The sequence below is a fragment of the Lagopus muta genome, chromosome 10, assembly GCF_023343835.1.
Source record: "Lagopus muta isolate bLagMut1 chromosome 10, bLagMut1 primary, whole genome shotgun sequence".
NCBI classification, from domain to species: Eukaryota; Metazoa; Chordata; class Aves; order Galliformes; family Phasianidae; genus Lagopus; species Lagopus muta.
Genome location: NC_064442.1, coordinates 15192562 through 15216615, shown reverse-complemented (window position 1 = coordinate 15216615; position 24054 = coordinate 15192562). Strand labels below are relative to the sequence as shown.

Below are 24054 nucleotides of genomic sequence, written 5' to 3'. Positions count from 1 at the left end.
TATTCACATTTGTAACCCTGAGCATGTGCTGAGGACTTCAGGCACTGAACTGGCTTGCCTTGGTAACCAGGCTTTTCTCACTAATGGGAAGGACCTCACACTGGCTTCTGCAAGCAATTTTGAATAGTTTAAATTATGGATGTGTTTCTTACTTTAGAACAAGTTATAAATGCTAAGGAGCAGTGAGTTGTTAGCTTTTATGCTTTGTAATTTGTTTTTTCCATCATCTCCTTTTTGCTGTATTTGTCAGGATCTTTTTTCTTCTTTTCCTTCACAATGAGGTAATGATATGGCCACTGACATTAGTGAAGACTTAGATGGGCATTTGTATGAGAACTGCTGAGTCCTGGCCTGCTCCACCTGTGGAAAGGACCCGGTCAGCTCTGGGAGCACAGGTGAAGGCAATGCAGCTGTGTGACCAGAAGGGGTGGAGCCTGGCTGCACCTCTCTTAGACCCCATTGAAGGGCTGACTGCCATTGGGGAAGGATCTCTTCCTGGAGATCCCTCCTTGGTGGAGCTTTCTCTTGTGAACCTGGAATCTTCTGGTATGGGTGAGCAATTTTCTTCCCTTCCTTTATAGCACCTTTCTATTGTGCTGATCCTTCTGTCATCACACCTTTGTTGTAATGCCTTTCCTCTTGTCCTGATCTGTCTAATTGCTACAGCATTTACAGGGTGGTAGGAACAAAGAAACACTGATACTTCTTCCTGTTGTTTAGTCTGGGAAGAGGAGGCTGAGGGGGCAGACCTTATAGCTCTCTTCAAACACCTGAAAGGTGATTGTGAAGAAAGCAGGGTTGGTCTCTTCTCACTGATAACAGGTGACAGGACGAGGGGAAATGGCCTCAAGTTGTGCCAGGGGAGGCATAGGTTGGGTATCAGGAAAACTTCTTTGCAGAAAGGGTTGTTAAGCACTGGAATAGGCTTCCCAAGGAGGTGGTCACCATCCCTGTAAGTGTTTAAAAACTGTTTTGATGTGGTGCTCAGGGACATGATTTAGCAGAGGGTTGAGTTACGGTAGTGTGATTAGGTTATGGTTGGACTTGATGCTCTTGAAGATCTTTTCCAACCTGAGCAATTCTATGATTTGACATGATGTTAAATAGTATGGAATGTCTCTTTGGCCAGTTTGTCTTGATTCCATGCTCTCTCAGCTCCTTGGGCCCTTTGCTGAGAATGGCCGTGGCTCTGTACACCACTGCTTAGCAGCAACTATGGACAGCTATGCGTTATCCACATTGTTTTTATCCTAGAACCAAAACACTGCATCATACCAGACACTCTGAAGAAAACAATTCTATCCCATCTGAAACTAAGCCAATGTGCAATACCAAAATGAAAAAAATTATGAATCCTTATTTGACTGAGAAGCATAGCTGAAGATGAAGTGATACTGAAGAGAAATTCAAATTTCTCTTGAAATTGTCAGTTTCTTCAGCAGTGGTGCTTTCCTGTGTTCACTGGAATTAGCCATTTATTACCTTAGGTAGGAAAGACTTAGCAATACCTAAGAGGTTAGGGAGTTATTTTCCTTATCTAGCACATCTGAAAGCTTGCAGCATTGTGTTGTACTTTCATGTAAAAATAATCAAGGGATAGAAAACTTAAAATTATCAAATCACAGAATCCTTCAGCTTGGAAAGGACTTCTGAAGGCCATCTAGTCCAGCTCTCCTGTAATGAACAGGGACACCAGAGCTAGATCAGGTTGCTGAGGGCCTTATGCTGCCTCACCTTGACAGTCTCCAGGGACAGGACATCAATCACAGCACTGGGCAACATGTTCCAGTGCACAATCATCTGCACCGTGAAAGATTCTTGTATCTAACCTAAATCTACCCTCTTTGGGCTTGAAACCATTTCCCCTTGTGTCACCACAGACCCTGCTGAAGAGTCTTTCCCTTCTTTCCTGCAGCTGCCCCTTAGATACTCCAAGCCGCTATCAGGTCACCTCCCAGACTTCTGTTCTCTGAGGAGAAAATTTTGTGTTCTTGGTTGTCAGTGTTGTTCCTTTTTACACCTGAAATTGAAGTTTCTTATCTGAACGGAACTAAAATAATAAAGCAATACAAAGAAATAATGTTGAGTAGTTCAAGAGATGCTACAGCATTGCTGCCTGAGGGGACATACTCTGTGAAGTCTGGGCATCAACTGTGTTGCTTATGGCAAAGAGCCTCTTCCATAAACTGACGTTTAGGTTTATTTCTGATAAGTGAATGTGTTAACGTTCAGGCTACTTTAGTGATTTGTTAATTGTCACCAATTTTATGCCACTAGGTTAAAAAAAATAAAATGAAACTGAAATTGCTCTGTTACAGTCTTATCAGAGTAAGGAGAGTCTGGAGCAGACAGAAATTCTTTGTTTATTCTTCTAGGTTTATCCATATTTTAGTCTCATCTTTTTGAATCCGTGTGCCCTGTCTTTATTTCGCTGTCTTATAAAGCAGTGCTCGAGAGCCTCAAAGGTGCTACTGCTCATATTTGGGGGGGAGGATGGGAAAAACTGAAGCAATCTACATGCAATGCTCCCTATGTAGTTTGATGGAAACCTTAGCAGGTACAAAGAGCATAGTAGCACAAACTGAGCAAATTGTCAGCTACAAAACGCTATTTTTCAGCACTGTCGCCACATGTTAGTCATGCTGTGCTCATACAAATCTGCACCAGTGGAGGTGCTGTCACCACTGCTGAAATGTACTGCTCACCACATCACTGCTCACTCCCACTATTTGGTCTCCATTGATGTTCAGCAACCATTGATGAATGTCACTGGGTGCAATATTTTCCATGCAGAGGAATTCAGTGGCACACTTGGCTCCATCCACACTTCGATGTCAGACACCATTCTGTCAAACTGCCCCACTGCTGCCATCTGTTGCATGGTAGCAAAATGGAACAGAATGTTAGTGGGAAGATTCATCCTCTATTGCCATACTACCACTAACATCCACCTCCGATGTTGTGGGCCAACAAAATAAATAGGATGCTTTACTTTCGGAACAGCCTCATATAACATCAGTGGGAAAAAAGGTTCTTGTGGGCCTGTTCTCTCTGGTAATTTTCCAAAGGCCTTGATTGGCTTGGAAACCACGGTGAGACCTATATTAAGGCCTAGATAAACTGATTAGTTATGTGACGTGCATAACTCCGTTTAATGCACGTGTCAAATTGAGACTAGACCCCTTAAGGCTAATTCGCTGCCTCATTAGAAGCCAGTAAAATTCCTTCAACATCAAGTAATGTGCTTAAAATGTGCTGGCTTTGGCAGGCAGTCTGTTCAAAATGTAACCTTTTAAGGTGCACCTGGCAAACAGTACCTTAAAATCCAAAGGTGGCAGAAGCATGGGCCACTGCTGGCCGTGTGGAAGTGTGATATTTGTCAAATGCTAGAGAACATGATGAAGGGGAAGGGGCTTTGATATATTCATAATATTGATTCATAATCAATTTTCACGCTATCTGCAATTTACATAGGCATAGATGAGCTTGAAATCCCTCAGATTAACATGTCAAAGGGACATGCTGTACATTTGTTCCACCTAAGCCTCGCTGGCAGTTCAGGCTCTCTGGAAGAGATAAATCAAGAGCAAACTAACCACATCAGATTACTCAATTTACTATCTCAAAACTATTCTTAAGCTAAAAAAGGGAGGACGTCTTACACATTAACCTATCTGTCTGCCTGTCCTTCATTCAGTCATTGCACAATAGGACTGGCTTTTTGGCAAAGTGATGCTAAAACCAACGGTGTCCAAATTTTTCAAATCAAAGACAAGAACTATGCTTTGGGAGTCCATTTTCTAAGACTCTAATGAGGAGGGAAAGGCAATTATTATTATTTATTTCTCTAATTAGCTGGATAATAATTCATTGTGAAATTCTTCTGTGTCAGAAATATGCTTCTTGTACAGTTGCCTTAATTCAGTTTCCTTTTGATCAAACCGAACCATTGTGTGTCTCCTTTTATTAGTGGGGCAGGGGAGCACTTTGGAGGAAAAAAAAAAAGCAGGTTAGTTTCCAAGCTGTGAAGATAATGCAACAAGAAGCGACAGTCCATAAAAACATCACCTTTCAGTCTCTGAAGACATAATGCTTTATGATAACCATAAAACATTTTAGTGCAAAATAAATTGCTGTCCTATTCAAATCCTTAAACGTACTCCAGTGGATGTCACTGAAGACATACAGCTATTTTTTCCAATACTGAGATATATTTTATCATAATTTGTGGTGTAGGTGACAACCTTGTACACATGATTGCCTTTTCTTGCTTAGTTAGTTTGCCAAGGTCAGAGTTCTTTGGCCTTTTATGGCTGTAGGACTATTAGGAAATAAATAGGATAACCAAGTATCGTGAAAAGAAAACTTGTTTCCGTGACTTGTTAGGTATATATCTACCTCTTAAAGATTTCAGTGTATTGAATGTATGCTTAGTGAAATTGATCCCTTTATTATAAATGCTTTAGCTAATTCTTAGCATCTGTAAAACATTCAGATTTTCTCTTCTTTCTTTTCTCTCTTTAAATTAAATTTGGGTTGATTTTTTTTTTTTTCTTTTTTTTTTTTTTTTTTTTCCCTCCACCTTTAGCTAACACCAATATTGGCTTTGGAGCTGTTGAGAGGGGAATGATGACTGTGAACTAAAGGAAAATACTGCAATTGCAATTCAGAAGTCTTGATCCAGGTAAGCACCTCAATTCTCTGTAGTTGAACTCTTCGTATGTCATTTTGTATTTTGCCACTGCTGAGGTCCTGGAGATGGGCATTCTTGAGGACTTTCTGGAATTTAATGTTAAAAGTGACCAAGAAAACATTACAGAAGAGGTTTTATTCTGAAGTGTTACTGCGTTCCTTCTGCTGCTGCTAATGGGGAATTAGGCCTTAGGAAGATGACATAGGAAAATGGTGAATTATTTAAGAGACATCCTTCTCCACAAATACAAGCATTTTCCTTGGCTGATTTGTTCAAATTCGTTACAAAGTATGGTAGTGTTGAGTGGAATAAAAAAAGCTGTACTGATAAAATATGTGGATCAGTAGAGATGTGATAAGACCTGGTTGCTGACATTTGTATAAATGATATGCAAGTCTGATGGAAGATAAATACAAAATGTATTTTAAATGTTTGCCTTCAAAATGTACTGAAGTTGAAACAGAAAATTGGCAACAATTAAACTTTACCATCTGTCTTGAGTTGCTGGGAAGAAATTGTGTGCAGTCCCCCAAGGAAACTAGTATCTTTACAAGTGTAAGTAAAAATTCAGTCACGCGCTTTCATTTGTATGTTGGTTGGTGGTGATGCTGTATTTAATGCAGAGGTTTTCCTCTCTGGTTTTGAAGATCTGTTATTCTTTGGTCGGTGAACAAAAGTTGCTAGCATTCATATGTTACTAAATATCCTATGCAAGATGATATGTAAAATTGCCCAGTAGGCCACTTCAAGTAGTTTTTCCTAAACTAAAAGGTGGAATTTGAAATGATCAGAAATCATACTGATGTGGAGATCTGACAAAACAGCACTTGGGTTTTTAGACCTGTGCCATTTGCACGATCCGGATCGTTTGAAACTCGTCTCTCATCCCTTAAAATAATCTTATGAAAGGTTTTTAATTATTAACCATGTTACCAACATGTTAAAGGACTGTGTATTTGAACTAAGGGATGTTCACCCATAACCAACGGATAAAAGAAGGTTATAAGCAACTTCTTAGCCTTTTAGACTTACAACCACTTGTCACAGCATCTATTATGTATAGACCCTTTATTAAGCTATTTGGAATTGTTCGATTAATATGATGTTATTTTCTTGAGATGTTCATCTTTTGCTTGGCAACCCGTACCATGTAAGAAAATAGTTCCCCTGGGAGACAAGGAAATTGGGTCTTTAGTTTCTCATACTTAATGTTTTTCTAGTTGTTCCCCATTGGTTGTTGACAGTTTGTTTTAGATTTTACAAATAATATAAGCGAGCAGCACTAGTAGTGTTTGGCTTTTGGATTCAGCAGATGCATACATTTTAATCTAAATGACAATATTTAGCAACAAAATTGCTTCATTTTAACTTCGCTGCATTTCTCAATCTATGGGATCTATAATTTAAAAATAATGAATGCAACAGGGTGAATATATGTCTTCTATTAATTTCAAATACTGCTTATTTCCAGCACTTTTTAATTATTTGAATATACTTTTCAATATATTAACTGGAGTGGAAAATCATTCAAATCTCAGACCATTTACAACTATCAGCGTATCTGTAACTTTACATCCAAATACATCCAATACATCCAAATTATTGAACTTTAGCGTAATATTTCTTTTTGAGTATCTGTTTTTCCTCTGTGTTAGAAAACGCTAAAATAGTCAAGAAAAATGTTTTGGAAGATGCAGGTTTCATAAACAATGTTATCATAGAACATTTTAATTTACAAGTCTTGTGTCTAAGTGGTGTTACAGAACTTAAGGACATTCAGTATTGTAACTGAGAATAGGTGAGGCATCTTTCATCCTTCTGTCATATTAAAATGGTGCATTCTCTGAGTGGCAGCAGTATACAGGCAGTGGAGGATTTTTGGAACTCCTAGAACAATTGGCTTTAATGCCCCTTTCACATCATAACTGCAAGCACAGTAAGAGCTGTGATTTGTATCCCATGATTGCACTTTCCCTGCCTTTTGATGACTGGAAACACTAGAATGTTGACAACTGGCAAAACAAAGATGAATATATATTCAAGTTTTCTTTTTGACATTTATGTGTGTGTTATGCTCAAATAGACCTGGGTCACCATGAGGAATTAATTATCACCATGAGAAATCAAATATTGTGATGTGATGGATAATAAGCATTTATACAAGGAAACATCCCTTCCCTTGCTTGAAAAGGAAGCAGAAACACCTAGTTTATTCCTATTTTTTAAATCAAAATCAGAGTTTAGCAGTGTGAGTATGCTCTATCTGTTTGGTTGTTTGTTTTTTCCCCACTGAAAAAAGTTAATACATTTTCAGGGCTCAGGGAATGTTATACTGACTGGAGCAGAGTATTGTGTCCATACTATGTTTAGTCACCGATTTAGTTGGCTCACATTTTTGCTTGTCACAGTTAGTGAGAGAAAGCAGACTTTGGGCCAAAGTCCTTGTGCTTTCACATAAGGAAGTACTGTGGTGTTTCTTTTTCCTTCTGTGTCATATGAGGAAAATTTTGTCAACTTGGGAAAGGTAATGAGGGCTGGGAAAAGAGAAAGTACATTGTGAGATAGTTTCAAGAGCTCTGCCATGTAACTGACAGGTGATTGCTGTTGAATTCCTTCACTGACTCCAAGGTTAGTTTTCTCATCTTGCTCTTCATGATGCCGTGTACTCTGCCTTCTTTTGCATTTGTACACAAACAAATTTGTCTCTCTTCATGTCTCTTAAGCTGCAACACCAACTCTTCTTATCTTTGTGCTACCTTTATGATACCTATGATATCCCTTTATTGTGGGACCTCCAGTATGGGCATCCTCTTTTGCATGGATTGTTGCAGTCAGTGTCTCTCAAAGGAATTGTACTCCAAGGGAAGCGTGTGTTGGTGGTTGATCAGCTGTTAGCTGATGTTTTATTCCAGAGCTACGTCATCCTCAGGTGTCAAGTCATGATCCATCGCTATGCAAGTGCCACACGTCACAGACAATAGTCAGTGAGGGGCTGAGCGATGACCGTGTATCAAGTACTGAAATGCTACTTTTCAATTGCAGGTGTTATGAAAATTTCACAGTTAAAAATTCCAAAAGGCAAACCACTGAGGAATTGATGTGTGCACAAGGAAGCCAGCAGTGGCTGGCTCACTCAGAGAGTATCTTATCACTGTGATCTCCAGAGTATAAACACTAGTCTTCTCTTATCTCTAGTAGCCCACACTGTTTCTGTTTGTGTTCCCTATGCTCTGTTACTGGCAACTGGTAGGTGGGTGCCTGTGGTTCTCTTTTCTGAGTGACATCAAGACATCCAAGTCTGTAAGAAATATATAGTTGTTCAAAGTGATGTATAGCCATATTCAGAAAGTTCACCTGAAACAGTCAGGATCCCAAGTGACTGACCCGGGTTATCCTAATTGGGTAGCTAACAATGGTAAGCTGAAGATTAGATATGCAAAATAAACTTTTCATTTTCGATTGCCAGGAGTTTATGAGTGTATGAGAATTGTTGTTTGTGTAAAATATCCTGTTTTGATTGAAAAAGAGTGCCTCAAAATCCCAGACTAGTTTCTGAGATTTTGCCTTTTATGTCTTTCAAGTATTCTAACTTTCAGGCAAGGATGTGATTATTCACAAGATAAAGGCCTCAACGCTGAGAAACTTGATGAATCAGAAATTGATGCAACTGTAAATTCAGCTTAATTATTTCATTCTATCCCACCTGTTTCCAAAGAACAAAGGCAAAAATCACTTGTCAGATTTCATTTCTGTTCACGTATTTCTCAATGGATTACTGCCCCTTGCTGCCCCTCCCAACAGGAGTTCACAGAAGTGCAGCAAGACCTTATTATTCTGTTTATGATTGGAGGTCCTATCCTAGTACATGCAGTCCATAGTAAATCCATCCGCAGAATTAATTCTGGGGTTGTGAGAGAGGTATGCAAGTAAAAGCTGTAATGATTTACAGTTTGAAGACACAGCTGATAGGAAAATAAACATTGAATCAGTTTCTTCTATATGTCTTGGTTCAATTAGAATAATGACAGTAGGTGATATTTTTCACATTTTAATTGGTGTTTTGCTGATTTTATCAGAATTTCTGCTGATCAAAGCAAACTGACTATTTATTTATTTTGCAGTGATGCTAACTATTCAGTGCAAGTTTAATGTACTGTAATGAATTTTAAATATCTTCCTCGTCATTGCGAGTATGTGAATCTAGTCTCTCTCATAAAAGTTGAAATAATTAATTGAGTAGCACAGAAAGGTAACATTTAATATAATAACTTTTTGAAAAATACTTCACTGCGTGTTTTAGAGTACTATCTCAAACTAGTAGAGCATAATTCTGTTCTGTGCCCCACTTGCACACAGCTTGCTTAACCCAATCCTGACTCCATTGTTTTAGACTGATAGGGAATACCTTAATTATTAGTTTGTTTCAGTAGCTTACTGAATGATACGTTTTTGCGTTATTTATACTTCAGTGACTTTGGCTTAATTGGTTTCTTTTATATTATTTATCCATACAAATATATCACACAAGTTCTTTTAGTATTAATGATGCATTTTATGTCATAGTATTATTTCCTACCTATAATGACATGCCATAAATCGACCCCATGCTTATAAAAGAACCAAGTTAAAAAGTATATATGTAGCCTAATTGAAGTAGTTTGTTAACTCCATGATATAATTCTTCATTTATCCTTTGGTTGAGGAAATGAGTTCAGCATGCATTTTAAATGTTTAGGAACAGGATGTGTTGCCTGAATTAGAGTGTTAGCCTTTGAGACTGTACAAATGAGTTGTAAAGCATTTGACTACACATGCATTACAATTAAACTGATGTCAGGCACCAGTACATTTCTGGACACTATGTTGTATACTTTCATGCTGTGCTCTGAACAAGAGTTGGTTCAAATGTGTTGCCAACTGCATGTGAAAAGTGAAATTAATGCCTGAGGTTCAGTGTATTTATATTTCTAGGTATTAATTCAGACAAGAAAAATGGGGAAAAAAAACATGTTCTCATTGCAATAAGATTTGGTCCAGTTCTGGGCCCAAAATAGGCATATTTCCTTCACAGAAGGGCAGTAGCTGTAAGGGGAGTGGATGTAATTTTAGCTTCAATGCAGTCGTATGTTTTTGTTCTAATATGAACTTTTTTTTTTAGTGTGGTTTTGTGGTGAAACATGCAATAACACTAATTAATTTCTCAACTGGTCATTTGGTGTTTATTTATTAAATGTGAGAGAGAGCACTTCATGTAGGTACAATAAATGCAGTATGTTAGTGGTCAGTAGGAAACAGCTGTACTGCACTGTGATTATAAGGGAGTAAATGATCCGGGGATCTTTGTGAAAGAGCACAGTTTGGGCGATTACAAAACGGGAGATTCAGTAGATTTGTGTTCCTCAGTAAAGGTAAATTATTAAACACTTCAAAAGTGTGCCAGTATTGTTTCTACATCACCAGATTAGCTCATGTGGATCCTGTGTATACATCAGTTTTTTGAAGTCTGTTTTTATCAAGCTGAATGTCCGAGTGAGAGATTTTGATGCTCCTTTAGAGCATCAAAATGTGAAATTGTAGACTGATTCCCAAGTGCAAAGGAATGCAACTTTCATTTCGGTTAAATTAGAAATTCTGTCAGGGCCTTTTTTTATTTCCTTTTTAAATGTTGGCCTCTTGGAAACAGAGACACTCCTGAATTTTGGGGGGATCTTTTTGCAATAATGTTTTAATCTTCTGTGTTGTTTTGATAAACAAAATATATCAAGTAATGGATTGGCCATTCTTTTATGCCAAACATGATTAGATTCTGAACTATTGCTTGTTAGGATTCATCTACTACTCTATGTAAGCACAAAATTTTAAAGAAATGAAGTAGTTGTTGTTAGAAAGCAGGCAAACTAATAGGGAAGAATTCATACTTTTCATTAACATGACACGCATGGGAACCACAACATAACTATCAAGTGAGCTTGTAGGCAGATGGTATCGCTCTGTGGTGGATGTGGCTGTTAGAGGAACCTGGATTGAGAGCCACAGATATACAGAGAGATTCCAAGCACTGATGACAGTAAACAGCAAGCTCTGTAGTGATTTAGCAAATGTTTGGTACGAATCTGATTGATAGATTCTACTCGTCTCACTCGGCCATTTGACAAGCTGGAAATCCATTACTTTTCATAGAACTTCCTGAACTTGAGTTGGACAGCAATTCAGAAATCCCTGAAATGATCCTGTTTCAGAAAACACAAGTGTCCAAACTCTGAAAAACAGAGCCCCTGTAACGTATCTCCACTAGGCAGTGTGAAAGTAACAAATCTGCTTGTCATTCATCACTGAAAAGTTCTGGATTTAATTTAACAAATGAAAATAAGGCATGGAATCGGAACGAGCTTCTCATCTTTAAACTTTACAGTCAACTGGAAATGCTGCTGAGAAGTTTGAGATTCTATGCTGATCATTATATACTAGTCTGTAGCTGATGAGCAAGTGTCTTTTCTGATGTTCCTGTGATGAAATTAGGAAGCCAGAAGGTTTTTGTGTTTAAAAAACAACAACAACAAAAAAAAAAAAAACAAAAAAAAAACAATGAACTGGAAGAAAAAGTGCAAAATATTTTGGTTATTATTTATCTCTAGAATATGTTGAGTTTTGCTGTTGCTGCCACAGCAAAATGGCTGTTGTATTCCCAAAGTAATACTACTAGAAACCTTTCTTGAGGGCATTATACAAAAAGGCATTTAAAAAAGTAAAAGGAACAACACTGATGCATTCTGGTTTAATTGTTGTTCTGTTGCTTCTTGTCGTTCATTTAACACGTGAAAAAAGACACCTATGATTTATGGAAGAAGCCTGGTTTTGTACCAGATATTTTCCGTGTGTAACAGTAGTTATGCTGGAGTCTATCTGGTCTGTTGGGGTTTCTTAGCTTGAGGAATTAATGAATATTCATTCCTTTTCCCTGGGTACAAAGTAAAATAACTAGTAATTAGTATAATATTTAATACTCCTATTCAAAATAAATAAATCTTTTGTGAAAAAAATCTAATTATTATAATGTAGCAACTTCTGCGTGTGTAACTGAAATTGGATGTGCTGTTTTGAAAATGCTTTTAAGCCCTCATTTACATGTTTCCAGATCAGTTAATTATTCCCCTTGTATGCATAAAACAGAACTCTGGATTGTACTTGCATATATTATTCATTTTGCTATCTATCTTCTAAGTTTAGCTGATTCTAATATTTTAATTTTACATTATTATTTTACCAGCGATATTTGTCTTCTGATACAAAAGCTATTCTTGTCTGCACTTGGTTCTATGCTCGTTTTTAAATGAAATGGCTTACACAGTAGTAAGTGTGACTGTTATAACTTTTGGCTTGTACAGTGCATACTGTACTACATTAGTCACGTTCTGTGTCCCTGTGAATGCAGAGTTTTTCAGATGGGAATCTACACAAGGGATAAAAAGAAGGCAGGACCTTTGAAGCTGGTCACCAGGGCCAGAGCTTGGGAATTACTCTAATAAGTAAAAGCTGAAGCTTTCCGAAATCTTCAATAAGATTCATGGTTGCTTGCAATGAGAGCTTCAATGTTTATCTCAACATCAGTAGCTGAAGTATTTTCTTGATGCCTACTGGGTCCTTATTGCTACAGTCATTAGATACTGTTCATTCTTCCCATCTTTGTAGGTGTGAGCGGGGAGGTGTTTGATACCAGCGAACCCTGCTGCAGTCATACTATTCCCTCCTGGGCACTGGCATTTACAAACCATCCCAGTCTCCTCATTTACCACTAGCACCATGGCTGCTCTTTTGCCTCCTTGTAGAATGTAGGGAAGTGAAGTGGAATTGCAGTCTATTTATTAACGTTCTTAGGAGTTCATATGTGATAGTTGTAAGTATGCCCTGGAAATCATTATTATCTCTGCCATATTGTGTTAGCTCCTATTGTTTCACAGAGCCAAACATCCAGAAACTGCTAACAATCAAACTGCAATTGTTATCAGCTGGTATCTTTTAGTGTGGTGTGTGAGAGAACGGAGGTTAGCACCTAAAGCAGTTCTCTACCTTTGCTTTAGTGTACATGACTGTACAGTCACAACATGCACATTCATTATTTGCCTAATATATATTTATACTTTTCCCCAAACGTTCATCCTTTTCCAAGAGCTGAGTCTCCTCCTGTTTTCTCTCCTTATATGGTTTCCTTCTTCCAACCGAATTTGAGTTGGTGGTTATGCACATCCTCAATTCAGTGATCACGCAGGCAAATTTCTGTCATGAAGACTCAGCTGTTCTTGCTTGAGCTTACAACATTCCTTTACTGTTTGTTTTGTTTGCTCCCATTCTGGAGACTTTACATGCCTTTTCAGTTTGCTGACCTTAAGCTTAGCAAGTGCAATTATTGAGCAACATACTGTCTCTCATTATTCCATTTTGTATTGATGATGTCCATTTCAGCCTGCTGCTAACAATAACAGGAAAAACTCCTGTTCTTGAGAAGGAAGTTGGTTGTTGGTGGGAAACAGAAATAGAATATGGGCTGCGTTGCCACCCTGTATGCTTTGACTTTTGCCATTGTGGGTGTCGGTTAGTATGACAGCAGGAAGTTAAGTCAGGAGAGAAAGCTTTCTTCCACCTATAGAATGAGCTTGTCAGGTGATAAGTAGCTAGTCTCTCCCTCATTTGATCTTTCTCATGGTTCTTTTTTTTTTTTTAATCTTGCATTTCAGGAGGAAAAAAAAAAGACTACCCTCTAAGGGTTTTACTGACACCTCCAAGTCACCTATTTCTTTTCCTTGGTTGTAGATTAGGATTTTCAGTAACCTTTGGCTATGTGGTAGGATTTTGGCTAGAGCTGTCAAACGTGAAGTACAAGGAAAGGTAAGGTAGTGCTCCTGCTGTCAAGACATTCAAGGTTAAGTGTACCAGAAAAGCTGACATAATTATATAGGGAGGATTCAGACAGAGCTGTCTAATGCAAAGAGTATTAAATGCTAGCAAGGAGTTAAGAGGCAAAGTCAGGTAGGGAGCAGTTTTAATTGAAACTGAGATACAACAGCATTTTAAAGATACGCACAAAGGACGAGGTTAAAGTATGCTAACCAAAACAGACATAGAAGAAAGATTTGCCATGCCAAATGGGGCTTCCTGTCTTATAAGCCATTACTCCATTTTCTAACTGCATGGCATGTCACCTCTACGAAAGGTGGCTTTTCTATTTCTGGGAATACAGAAAGAGAACTTGTAGAACAGGGTGACTAGCGAGGTGTAGGTCTTTCATTTGTTTGGATCTACTTGCAGAAAGTTACATTAATGTCCTTGATTAAATTTGTTCAGTCAAACCCTAAATGCTGACTTTCCTTGCCCTAATGGTAGATAGTATTTAGTATTTATTTTTCCACAAGATCTTGGCCATTCTCAGGGCCCACAATATATGGTGTTTACACTTTAGTAGCTTATTTTTCTTATTCAGATATGACACATTTATTTAGTAGTGCTTTTCAAATTTTGCTTTGTAGAGAGAATGACTGATTCACCCAGGGGGCTATTCAGCTTTTCAAACATTAATGAAATTGCTTTTACCTTTATGAAGTGAATGAGTAGGATTATCCCCATTATAGAGATTACTAGCTGAGGTACAGAGTGTTAAAAAGCAATCTCTAAGTTTGCATGTACAATTCAAATTGTGAAGACCTTATTTTTTGGGGATCCCAGTGAATGAGAAGCTGGACACGGGCCAGCAGTGTGCTCTTGCAGCATAGAAGGCCAACGGTATCCTGGCCTGCATTAAAAAAGGTGTGGCCAGCAGTGAGGGGGAGGCGGATTGACCGCTTCTACCCTGTGCTTGTGTGGCCCCTTCTGAGTACTGCGTCCAGGGCTGGGGCCCCCAGTACAGGAAGCACGCAGGGCTGTTGGAGTGAGACCAGAGGCGGTCTATGAATATGATCGGGGTCTTGAGCGCTTCTCCTATGAAGAAAGGTTGACGGAGCTGGGCTGGGTTTTAGATTGGAAGAGAAGGCTCTAAGGAGACCTCATTGCAGCCTTTCAGTACTTGAAGGGAGCTTCTAAGCAGGAGGAGAACCAACTTTTTATACGGTCTGAAAAGGATAGGACAAAGGGGAATGACTTTAAACTCAAAATTGGGGAGATTTAGGTTAGATATTAGGCAGAATTTTTTTACTCAGAGGATAGTGAGGCGCTGGCGCAGGTTACCTGGGTTGGATGTGGATGCCCCATCTTTGGAGGCATTCAAGGCTGGGTTGTAGGAAATCCTGGGCAGCCTGATCCAGGTGTTAGCAACCCTTCCTGTGGCATGGGGGGTTGGGATTGGATGGTCTTATACGTTCCTTCCCATTTAAGCAGTTCTGTGATTCATTCTATGATTCATTCTGTGATTATTATTGTTATTTTAAATTCTATTTAACTTTAACTGCTATGTTTTTATTCAGACATAACTCCAACTAATTTTGGGCACAAATGAAGATTTCAACAAAGACTTTGGGATCTCAAGTAGTGAGTCTATGAATGAAGAATGTGCTATGAGAAAGGATCTCTGTAAAGTGTGTTTCTACGTTGTTAAGGTGCTCAGTGGGCGGGAATATAATTCAGTTTTCCTAAGCAAATTCAGATTCATTAATCAGTAGCTGTTTATTTTTTTTCTAATATTCTTTTTTCAATATTTTTTTTGGCTTCAGCAAGAAATTAAGTTGTAACTTCTGTGGCTAGTTTAGTGAGCAATATCAAAGCCAGATGCTTTTAAGGAAGAGAAATATAAACTTCTAGTTTAAAAGTAATAGTAACCAAATGCATATGCATAAGAAAAATTAAATGGATTTTGCATGGGCAATCTTTATCCTAATGCTTCATGACCTCAGAATGCTTGGTTTTGTAAGCCAGAAACAATTCACCAGCATCACCTTTTGTGCATCATGTCTTCCTGACATGCCATGTCAGCTCTGATGTTTCTACTTTGGTTTTCTAAATGCGTTCAAAGGAACAGGATTTTTTTTATTTTAGCTCTGCATCACCCTCAGTCATTCTGCAGTCTGCTCATTGTGTTCATCATATCTGCTGTCAGTGTTAGCACAGTAAATAGCGGCAGTAGTAAATTCTCTCTCTGCTTCAGGTGAGTGAGAGGTGCTGTTGCCAACTGTGAAGCAGGCAGTGGTGAGATATGAGGAATGTTCAATCCCCAAGAAGTGCCAGGCTCTGTAGGTATTTCTTTTGTGTGCTTCCTGTGAATCTCTGCCTCTGTTCTGACCTCCGATCTGTTCAATTCTCATCACTACATCCTTACCCTACCCCAAGATTTCCTTCTACAAGAAACACCACCCCTGCACATACTGGTCAACTGGGTGAACTGCACGCTGGCAGCTTGCTTACGTTTGCTCCCGCTCTTCTATGGAATTTTCTTTTAAAACAAGCTGTACGGGCCGCTCCTCTAGAGCCATTTTTAGGCTTTGACAAAAGTTGGCAGATCTTCTCATCTTCTGCGCTTGGCTGTTGTTTTCAAGGCTGTCACATCAACTAGCCATGACTTTGTTTCTGAACAAAATGGTAAGTTGTAAAGTACAAGGAGCTCGTGTGAAAGATATGCCAGCCTGTTGTTTTTTGTGTTGGCCTAGCACCCTGCCAGCATACAAGGAGATGAGGTGAGGAGAGACTCTTATTCACAGCAATGGGTTTCTTTTTTTTTCTTTTTTTTAGGCTTTTTTTCAGTAATCGGAAGATAGAATTATGGTTTTCTGCATAGGTAGTTTGAAACTCTTTGTTTTAGTTGTCTTGACTGTAGATCTTGGTTCATGTGCCGTGAACTTTAAGGTCAGAAAGTTACAACTGAACTAAAGGTAGTAATGCTTTTGATATTACTTGAAAGATGAGCATTTTTGTCTACTATTGTCAGAACAAGCCAGTCTCTTATTTAGGATATAAGTAGATATTTCGTTATCATTTGGTTACGCTGTTTTTCATTTTAAAAATCTGCATTTAAGCATGTTAGTATAATAAGTATAAAGACTTCATTAAGTAATGCAAGCCTTCAGGGCAGGAACTTGCCTTATCAGTTTGGTAAACCTTTGTGCGTATTTACAGTGGCACATAAAGAATTATGGATGGTAATACCATAAATTGTTTCCTAATAAATTGCTGCATGTTAGAAAGGTTGGAAAGAGGCACAACAAAGATGAACAGGCTAGGAAAATGATGTTATAAAACCCTGCTTCAAAGCACTTTATTAAGTGGAAAGTAAGAGAATTTACTGTGCTGCTCCTAGCTAGGATAGAACTAATAATTAGGGATAAATAAATTGTGACTTTTTACATTTAAGTTCTTCCTGTTGTCCTTCAGCTCAGCTCTGTCCCTGCCTGTGGTGTTTCAGAGGTGTAGTGGTAAATTACAAAGGAACAATTCATCTGTGCTTCTGTTCCTTATCTCTAAGAAGTGAACGAGCACTGTAGTGCTGAAGATGGAGGTCGCTGGACTCTATTCTTCCATAACCCTGGCTGTAGCACCACATAACTGTGTCTCTCACGACTTCACCACTTATTTGTCAGCAGTTCCCACAAACTCCCAAGAACCCATGAGGTATCTGAATTTCTTTAGAATTAGCCAGTTCTTTAAAAAATCGGATTGAGGGGAGTGCCTTCACATCTCAGAGAATTTCAGAGGAACTGAGGTCACGCTTTGGTTGGTATGGTTAGGTTTGCATATTAAAGTAGCTTGAAATTCATGTCCTACAGGAATGTGGAAGCTATTTGGTCATCTATACGACCTAATCAGTGAGCCATATTTTTCTGACTTGTACTTTTTTGCACCCAACTCTTTCACATCAGGGGATTTCCAATACTATCTGAGTTTGTTCGGTAAAAACATTTCAGGTGTTCAACAATGTAGAGAACAAAAGCCTCTGGGATTCATTTTGCTGCCGGGCATGGTTGCAACCCTTTTTCTTCTCCTTCCAAACACCCACTAGTTTAGTCGCTGAGATGTGCTATTATTGATCTGCAGATGTACCACTGGGCTACTCACTTGTCATACAAAATGTGTCAGAATTTGCACATCAATCGCGGTAGGTACTTCAAAAATCACACTTCTCAAATCATACTTTATAAAAATAAAACAGAAACTCACATGCTGCTCGAACACCTCAGCAATAATTTTGTCGCTTCAGGCACTTGTGCTGTAACAACTATTGGCATTTTCACTGCAAACCTATTTTTGAGAAGTTTTAAAAAGCACTGTCAATTCATGCCATTTTGAAATAACTGACGAATGCATGAATGGGGCAGACAGCTGGTAATTAGGCCAGTCAGCTGACCACTGCCTGTTTGCTGCTTACACTTGTCATCTTGCCTGCCTTTTCTGCTCTGTTGAAGTATTTTTTGCTAGGTACAGTGTGGTGTTTCTTTAATCAGGTGCATGCATTAAGTACACTTTGGAAAGATGCTTTGGAAAATACGTATTGTATCCCATTACAAGCAATAATCAAGGCATGAATTTTTCATGTGCATTGAAGACGTAGCATAATTTTTTCTTTTATTGACTTTGTTCGTAGTTACTTTTCAGCAATACAATTCTCAGGTTGAACTCAATCTACTCTCCATCTTTTAATCTGTCCTCTTAAGGAAACGAGGATTATTTGGTCTGTGAATGTGTGTTTTTCTCTCCCCATTTGTCGGCATGTTGAACTTGTGCGTTTTGAGTCTGTGTCAGCAGCAGCCAGATTTGAAGCGTTCCTAAAGATACTGAAGTCCTTTAAGCTTTCTGTCTATATGAAGTAGGGAAATCCTAATAGTACTTTCACTAAGAAATAGACTGTGGAGTGTGTTCCAAGTGGTAATAGACAGTAGTCACTCCATAGAGATGCTCAAATCTTGAGAGAGGGATTCATTTTGGGGCAAGATTTGTTAGCTCTGCTGTTCACAGATTCGTTCTCTTTGCTCTGCTACTCCTTATCTTCTTCTTTCAGCCACGCATTGTGTCTTGTTGTTCATTTGCTTCTTCTCCACTCCTTCTGCCCCCAACTTTTCTTTTGATTCTTTTTTTCTCTATAAAATAAGCTAGGAAAGACTAGCCAGACATGGCCCTCTCATTCACATTTTTTGCACCAGTATTTTTGCAGTGAGATGCTTCAGTGATGATTGGAGGAGGTTAAAATGGTATGCACAGACTAGGAGCAAACCTGCTCTACCTGTGTAGAACACCATGGGAGATTGTATGCTGAGTAATTTTCAAAATTTAAGTCTGTAGCAAGCAATCCATGTAGTAAATCCTTTAACATATTCACCTTAACATCTTTAGCCAGCTTACGATTTCAACAATGTTTTCTCTGAAGTGAGAAAACTCTCAGTTCATGCAGGCTTACAGTCTGTGCGATCTGAATGCTCCAAGTGCCAGCAGGGATTTCCCCTGTGACATCGATAGTGGAGTCAAGTGCACCCTCAGCAAGTTTGCTGATGACACCAAACTGTAAGGTGTGGTTGACACACTGGAGGGACAGGATGCCATTCAGAGGGACATACAGACTTGAGCAGTGGACCCAGGTGAACCTCATAAGGTTCAACAAATTCAAATGCAAGGTTTTGCACCTGGGTCAAGGCAGTCCCCACTACCGATACAAACTGGGGGATGAAAGGATTAAGCATGGCTTTGCCGAAAAAGATCTGAGGGTATGGGTGGATGGCAGGCTGGACACGAGCCAGCAATGTGCCCTTGCAGCCCAGAAATCCAACTGTATCCCAGAGATGGAACACCTCTTTTTGTGAGGACAGGCTGAGAGAGCTGGGGCTCTTCAGGCTGGAGAGGAGACAGTGAGGTGACCTGATAGTGACCTTTCAATATCGAAAGGGCAGCTACAGACAAGGCAAGGACAGGATCTTCAGCAGGGTCTGCAGTGACAGAACAAGGGAAACTGGCTTCAAGATCGGAGAGAGAAGATTTAGGTTAGATGTAAGGAAAAGGTCTTACAATGAGAGTGGTGGAGTGCTGGAACGTGTTACCCAGTGCTGTGATTGATGCCCTGTCCCTGGAGACTGTCAAGGTGAGGCAGGATAAGGCCCTCGGCAACCTGATCTAGCTCTGGTGTCCCTGTTCATTACAGGGGAGTTGGACTAGATGGTCTTCAGGTGTCTGTTCCAACTTGAAAGGTTCTATGATTATCCATTGTTTGCCCAGTTTACAGTGGCCACTACTTCAACTACCATGAAAACGTATGTTCTAGGCTTTGTCTTTGGTGTGACTGTCTTGCTGCCCTGGGACTTAGAAAGTCCCATTTTAGTACACCTGTCTAAATGCACTCTGTTAAAAAATGAGATGATAGAGAGAAAGATTCTGTTATCAACTACTTCTGCTGCTATTAAAGGTATCTTTCAATAGATCTGTGCCGCCCAGGAATACAAACCAGATTCTCTGCTGAAGTATCTGTTAAGTCTTACTTTGTTTCTGCCTGACGGCTTTCACTGACTAATCCAAACTGTGTTACAGTAAAGCTCTCAGTTTAGTGTTTGTAGTCCTTTGTCTAGTGACTAACAGCAAAATGTTATGAAAATATTTCTCATGACTTGCTACAGAGTGCCACGTTCATTTAGCTGGCTCTGTGAACTGGCTGTGTATTTGAGAGAGAACTCACACGTACAGATCCCATGGGGGCGAAGGATGAGTTTGTTACGAAAATGATGCAAGCATTTAGTGGGAAAGGGGACGATTGCTGCTTTGTTCACAGAGTGCCCTATGTAGACTGATTAAAGCACAAATGAAATGCAGCATTGACAAGCCCGTATTGCATGGCACACTGTGAGAATCACAGGAGTGAGTAAGTGTGGGTTAGTTCTGTGCCATTACTGACACATTATTAGGCGAATGGGTTCCAGTTGTGCCATTTTCTGACATTGTTGTTGTCTGCACTCTAAATCTGAATTATCAGGCCTGAATGTGCTTGTAAGAACTTCATCTTCTCAACATCATTTTTCCACTCTTTTGGTTGCTTGGCTGACCTTGTTTTTATGTTGGTGGGGTTATTGATGGGAGTAGCCAATGAAATGGGTAGTGAACATGGGAAGCGTTTTCAGAATGAGTTATTAAACTCCTACCAGAGCTTGCATCCCTTATAATTATCACAAAACCTTTATGTGGCCCCATAAACTACCATGATGATTTATAAACTTAGTCTTAAATTTTGTTCATGTATTAAGTGTGATTTTTTTATTTTTTATTTTTTTCTTTCCTTGTGGGAAGTTGCACCTGTGAGTACCATGGATGGGGTGGGATCTTTATTCAGGATATTCAGAAGTTACTAATTTAGACTGGAATCATGGCACTGTGGATAAGGGAGCTTTCTCAGAAAAAATTGCCCATGAAAATGGCAGTTGCCTAATCCTTGGGGGATCTGAATCCTTTGTGTGCTTTTTAATACCAGTGGGAAAGCAAGATACAGTGGTATCTAAAGAGACACAAAACTGGAACTACAGAAAACTTTTCCAGTTTTCTTAGCATATGCTAGTTAATAGCAGTAGCAGGAAGGATGTCTTTGTTTTGTCATAGCAGACGGTTGGATGTCACCTATTTCTCTATTGTGTAAAATTTTTGCAGCTTTTCTAGCTTCTGGAGTTCAACCTGAGGAGCTCTAAATAGTCTCATTAGAGTAGAGTAGATTTGCTTACATACAATTTGATTAAATTGCATTTGGTGTTCTTAACCTAAAACTGAGTTTTCAGACATGTTTGCTGGAGGTGGCTGCAGTGAGTGGCTGTAACCAGCTGAAAGCCTTAATGCAGAGGGGAAAGGGCCTGAAAGGGAGTGAAGAAGGATTACTCCTTCATCAGTTGTTCTCCTCCCTCCCTGAAATACATACATTCCTGATTCTGGCAATTGTAGGTAGTCCCAATTGCAAAGTGCATTACTGGGCACTGCTTGCTTGCACATTAGGAATTCAGCATCCTGAAGTGAAAATAATATTCTAGGAACCGTTTTAGAACGTGACCTGGCTGTGCTCATCACTAAAAAGAATTTGAAGTATCAAATGCGCTTGAATCATTCCCAAGCATGGATTAGACCTCCATACATTCAGACATCAAAATGGGAACCATATGTAAAATACTTCCCAACAAATTTCAACTTGATCACAAAAGCACAATTAACTTCAGGGTAGGCATGAGGACATGTATGTTTTCTGGAGAAGGACAAATGTGAAATAGCCACTGATACGCTCCATTTTGTAGATTGTTATGGCTTTAGGAACACAGTAACTGGAACAGTTTGGACTACACCGTGCCAAAATAATTTGAGCCTTGTGAAAATGATGTGACTTTACCTACATTTATAAATCTGACTTGGAAAGATTTTATATATGTATGTGTGTGTGTGTATATATGTGTGTGTGTGTATATATGTGTCTGTGTGTATATATTCAGCAGCATCTCTAATATATATATAATATATATATATTAGAGATGCTGCTGAATACATACAAGGGGAATTTTCTGGAAAATATCTCCATAAATCTTAGGAAATGCAAAACTAACAGACGTGAAGGATTTGTATTTAGAAAAGGATCTCCCAGTGGGTTGCTCTCAGCAGAAAATGAAAAGGTCTTCTTTGCATTCAGTTGAACTATTAGTGCATTTTTTGCTGATATCAGCAGTCATCCAGGTACAGCCACTGTCACAGTCCCAGATCTCGGCGCTGCAAATTAGCACACTTTTAACTTTGCTCCAAATATCATGTAAGCTCATTTTCATTATGGAAAAGATGGGGGGAGGAGAATGGGACAAAGCACCTATTGGCAAAGCACATTATAATTGTTTAAGCAGGCCTCACAAGTCATGCATTTCAATTATTTGTTCAAAGCTGCCTGCAATTAAGAGTTGCAAACAAGGTTTTTGAATGCAAAGTCAGACAATTAAAATGTTTCTAGAGTGCCTTAGAGAGAGAAGTTCTGAATTAGTACTTTGAATACACAAGGCCTCCTGTTTACTAATCTCCTTTCCCTTTTACTGTGAAAGAGAGGACATGTATATTTTTGCCCAGAATTTTTCTTTTCTTTAAGCTGGGCTGATCCTAGGGAAGACTGAATCATCCTAATCTCTGACTTGTACATTTGAATGTCTTCTGCTCCTAGAGAGATCATCCTTCTTGCTTCATAATGGTCCAGGTGCAAAAAAATCTTTGCCTACGTCTGGCTTGTTCTCGAAGGGGGGTCATAAATCACTTTAAGCATCTCTCCTCCCTCTTGTGCACCCTCTTTCTCCCCCTCCCCCCTATCTTCTTCCTTCCCCTTTGAAGAGGCAGGACCATTTTAGCCCGTGATTTGTGGCACTCAGGCACTTAGAGTGCAACCCCTGTGCTCAGTAAGCTAACAGACAAGATGTGGGAAGCAGTGATGCATTGGCTTGTTAATGGGAGTTCTGTGGATGTTGGTATTATAACTGTTGGTGGTGAGCAGGTCACAGCTGCTCCCAGGAGAAGGCCTAACTTTCTTCCTTTAACCATGCAAAAGAGACTTAACTTCCAGCCTCCTTTCAGGAGGACTGTGCTGCTCACAGGGAATTTTTATTTATTTATTTGTTTTGTTTATTTTGTAGTGCCAGTTAAATGCTGGTTGTTCACATTTAGAACTTGCACTTAGTGAGCTTGTAAGGTTTATTTTTTTCCTCTCTGTGCTCATAAATCAGCTGTTTCGAGAGCATGTGACAGGCTTTTCCTTTCAGTGCTTTGTTAATTTTTGTCGTAATTATCATTAACGGCTTTAATCTTCATGCAAAACAGTGCAAAGTGCTGCATCCTACTAGAAGCTTTTTTGTTTGGTGAAGGTGAGAACCTGTGTCACTTAAATAAAGGTCTGCATACTGAACTGCAGAAGAAAACTTTCACATTTATTCTTGACTTTGTTAAACTAAGAAATAAATAGAATTGTGATGCAATACTGTCATTGAACTTTCCTGGGGTTTGATGTCTTTTAAAAGCTTTGATCTCTACAAGAGTCATACCAGATGTGTTACTAAAAGTAAAAATTCGCACCAGTTAATGAAATCATCCATTACTTTTGCTGCAGAACCGATTAATGACATTTTATCTCTCCAAGTGAACTAAACTGTAGTTTATGGAGTTTCTTTCTGAATGCAGCACAGTATGAGGACGAGGAGCTGTATTGACTTGCTCAGAGTCTTTCTGCTCATGGGATTGAGCATTCACTGAGAGTTTTCAAAGGCAGGGATTAGTGAGTTGCAGGCTAAGGAAGCAAACTGTGCGTGCCTGGAGTCCGTCCCTCTGCAGCAGGGCTCGCATGGGTTGAGGGGGCTGTCAACGCATGTCAGCTTGCCTGACCTTAAATACGCTGGGTGTAGCCACGGCACCTTCAGCAGCAC

The 24054-nt window shown here is 39.2% G+C and overlaps 1 long non-coding RNA gene across 2 annotated transcripts in view; it reads left to right on the top strand.

Moving 5' to 3' along the window:
* Nucleotides 1-470: 470 nt before the first annotated feature.
* The window catches only part of LOC125698042 (uncharacterized), a 48283-nt gene continuing 24699 nt past the window's right edge, over nt 471-24054 (top strand). For both annotated transcript variants that reach the window (XR_007379057.1, XR_007379058.1), the window contains exons 1-2: nt 471-552; nt 4589-4684. This is a non-coding gene — a long non-coding RNA (uncharacterized LOC125698042). The remainder of the gene's footprint in view (nt 553-4588; nt 4685-24054) is intronic.